The following is a 3,912-nucleotide window of genomic DNA, read 5'->3' on the forward strand; positions in this document are numbered from 1 at the left end:
TCTTCAGGCATGTTGGCGGCTAGTCGGCCCAGCTTGTTAAAGAGAATCTCAGGGTCATCTGAGGAGGTTAGGGCGAGTGTTTCTGTACCCTGTATGACGGCCAGAGAGCCATCTGCATTCCAGCTATATTTGATAGAGCAGTCTCGCAGCCTCCTAGCCACTGGGGCCAGCCGTCTCCTTTCCACTAGGACGACAAATGGAAGGTCACTCTAGATGGAGAGGTTATGGCCCTCAAAACTCACTTGGCCCATGGTTCTGGATTTATTCATAACAGCAGTCATCACCGCAATGTCTCTAGTTGTCACAATGATGTGTCTCGGGGCGTCTGCTGGTGCTGCTGCAGATTTGCGTACGCGGAAGGCAGCCAGGATACTAGGGGTGCCTGTAGGGCTCTGGACGCCCATGAAGGTAAACAGCTTTTGGACATATTGTAGTGTGTCCCCCCCTCAACTTGTTCAGGTAGGCCTCTCAGGCGCACATTCCGACGCCTGTGTCTGGACTCCAGTGTGAGCACCATGTTGCTTAGTTGTTTAACTTGTGAGGTGAGACCCTCCACATTTTGCGTAGTGGCCTGGAGCTGAGTGTCTCTGGCTTGTTCCCTGCTCTCCATTGTCGACATCTTATGCTGCAAGGCTTTGATGTCAGCTTGTGTTTCCTGGAGGTCTGACTTCCACATTGCTCTCAGATCTAGCAGTAGTTTTTTAATATCACCCTTTGTGGAGGGGGATGAGTCCTCATCCGAGTCATTTTGCTGGTATACTCCAGCCGGGTGAGGCGAGATGATAAATTCCTCCTCTTCAGGGGAGTCATCAGAGGCATCCTGCTCACTATATTGCTCAGCTGCCGCCCTTGTGGGTGTTTGCTGGGGTTCCCTCCCAAAGGACAGCCTAATATCCTGTATGGCAGGCCTCTCCGTCTGGCACTGCCGTTTATGCTTGCACCCCATATCTTCTGTGGTATGTGAGTGGTACCGGGATCTCGGAGTAGAGGCTTTTTATAAGCTATGTATCCCCCATCTGTACCTTTACACCAATCAGCAAACAGGATACACAGGATTACCTTATATGGACAGGCACCATGTGTCACATATTCATCCGCTTAGAAAAAAATGTGGTTAATGACATTTACTGTCCACACAGGAAAAGTTGTACCGAGCAGCAACCTAATCCACAGAAGGGTTAATGCTGAGCAGCAATTGTGCAAATGAAACCTGGTGTCACGTATTCATCCGCTTATAGAAATGTGGTTATTGACATTTACTGTCCACACAGGAAAAGTTGTGCCGAGCAGCAACCTAATCCACAGAAGGGTTAATGCTGAGCAGCAATTGTGCAAATGAAACCTGGTGTCACGTATTCATCCGCTTATAGAAATGTGGTTAATGACATTTACTGTCCACACAGGAAAAGTTGTGCCGAGCAGCAACCTAATCCACAGAAGGGTTAATGCTGAGCAGCAATTGTGCAAATGAAACCTGGTGTCACGTATTCATCCGCTTATAGAAATGTGGTTAATGACATTTACTGTCCACACAGGAAAAGTTGTGCCGAGCAGCAACCTAATCCACAGAAGGGTTAATGCTGAGCAGCAATTATGCAAATGAAGCCTGGTAACTGACTTTGGGGTCAATGGCCAGTTACAGCCTATCAGAACTAAAGGAGGGGTATTTAGGCCCAGTTCTCATCCTGCTCAGTGCCCTGTCGTGGTTTCCCTTGTGGTTGTCCGAGAGCGCGTTCCTGTTATTAGTTTTCTACCTGGTTTTTTTCTGTGTTCCCTGACCTCGGCTAGTATTTTGACTATTCTATGTACGTTAAATCCGGCCATTCTAAGGACCGGTAATATGTTACTTATTTGTCATCCGTGCTATACAGTTCTACGTGCTGGATCAAACAGTAATCTTGACACCATGGCCCTTGAGGAGCATGGAATGTGGTTTTAGTTCTTGCACATGCTCAGTACATTGATGACAGTATCTTAGCTACATGTAACTAACTAACAGATACCTGTACTTGTATATGCCACATGGAGATTTTAGGTCTACTAAATGTTGGGCCTAGCTGAAATACCATCACATTCCCCCCCTTTGATGCTTCTGATACGGAGTACTCCAGATGCATCACTTACCATACTTTGCCAATACCACTCAGGTAATTACAAAACAGGAGAGACCATGTGAGCATTCTAGCTGAATCTTATGAATTCTCAGAACTCATCGACCTGGTTACAAATTTTTTATCTTTGGGCTAGAGGTTCATATCTCCAGATGCCCATTTTTTATGAGCTGCTGTCTTCTTATAGTGCTCTCAATAACACTACGTATGGACCGAATTATTAATGGAATCAAGCAGGGTAGTAAGAGGCATAAGATAATAATAAATACTACGCCTCCTACCAGTGCCTTTATCCCTCCAAACTGTTCATACCAGCTTCCAAACCAACTACCTGGATTATACCTGTTCCAGATCTGAGTAGGTACGTGCTTTAATTTAGCCATGTGGCTGGTACGGTCAACCACAGCTTGCCCTTAATCATCTATATGCAGACAGCAATTACTAAGATTACATTTTCCGCACACACCTCCTTCTACCGCTAATAAATAGTCAAGAGCCAGCCTATTTTGGTAAATGGCTGTAGTTCAGCTGTCTCATTGGTTATAATCTCAACCACCGCCTGTAATCTTATGATGCGGTTGAGCATGTATATGGGGGTTCGGTAACCATAAGTACCATCTTCAGCCCAGGTAGCAGGTCCATAGTAATTAATAATTCGCTGGGGTGGCCATTCATCATCTTCCCAATTACCTATATTTAATGGTTCTCGCTTCTCCCTATGATTTACATCATAGACCTTAACTTCCCAGGTCTCTCCTGTTTGGATTGGTAACAAGAAGAAGGATGGTTTGAGCATACCTAGCACACATGCCCCCGCCCAATCTTGTGGTAATTCTGAATATGCCTTCTTACCACAAATCCAGTATACATTTTCAGGGCTCTCCAGTTAGATGTAGCTGATAGATCAAACCATATCTCTCTTAAATTGGTGTAATTATCAAAAGGATTGGTAGGCTCTGAGACATTTGAAGCCGGCCACCAGGTAGTATTATGGCTACTAGCATTATATGCTTTCTGCCCTAGACAAGTCAACTCGCCTACAGGTGTGTTATACATTGGGCCTCCCCTAGCTAAGCATACATGACCTATTATGGAGGTTTTTAATTGCCATTCCGTTTTTTCCCGTATGGTTGCTTAATTACTGGAGTGGGAAGGCATCGTTGCTCATTTGTCTCAGAACCAGGGCACCATATTTCTCTCGCTTCCCATGGCCATTGGTCTCCCATATTTGTACCTCCACATACAAAGCAGCTAGTTATATTAAGACTACTTGCAATACTCTCAGCCAGATCGATGAACAGGTTTTTAACAGTGTGGGGAACTTTATCTTCAAAACTCATCTCTTCATAAAAGGAATGGAAAACCTGATGAGATGGCTCCTGGGTCTGTCCCTGTACCATATATTTGGAAACCGAAAAGATTCCCAAACTTATCCACTACCAGAAATCGGTTTGCATGCATCAAATAGTAGGATGCCTAGGGAAGAAGTGGTACTTAACAAAGTTGTATTTATCACTGCCCCCTGAGAGTGGGCATTTCGAAGAACCAGCCAGATTGTACAGGGTTGGAATTGGGGATCAAAACACTTGGGTTCACCTTAAACTGGCTTACACACACTATAATCAGTGTCTAAGTATCTACATTTAGACACAGGTCCTTTACATTCATAATGCGAGTGCCAAATAAGAGTTTTGGATATCTGGTTACCTGTTTTTGTAGTCTTAATACAACTATCACAGCCTTGTATGTCATCTCCTTTGCATTCTGTATATATATATATATATAATAAAAACACTAAAAC

The 3,912-nt window shown here is 44.4% G+C and overlaps 1 pseudogene; it reads right to left on the reverse strand.

The window, feature by feature from the left end:
* Nucleotides 1-2,251: 2,251 nt before the first annotated feature.
* Nucleotides 2,252-3,511, reverse strand: LOC134586312 (endogenous retrovirus group 3 member 1 Env polyprotein-like; annotated as a pseudogene).
* Between the last annotated feature and the right edge of the window lie 401 nt (nucleotides 3,512-3,912).

This window comes from Pelobates fuscus, chromosome 2, assembly GCF_036172605.1.
Source record: "Pelobates fuscus isolate aPelFus1 chromosome 2, aPelFus1.pri, whole genome shotgun sequence".
Lineage (NCBI taxonomy): Eukaryota > Metazoa > Chordata > Amphibia > Anura > Pelobatidae > Pelobates > Pelobates fuscus.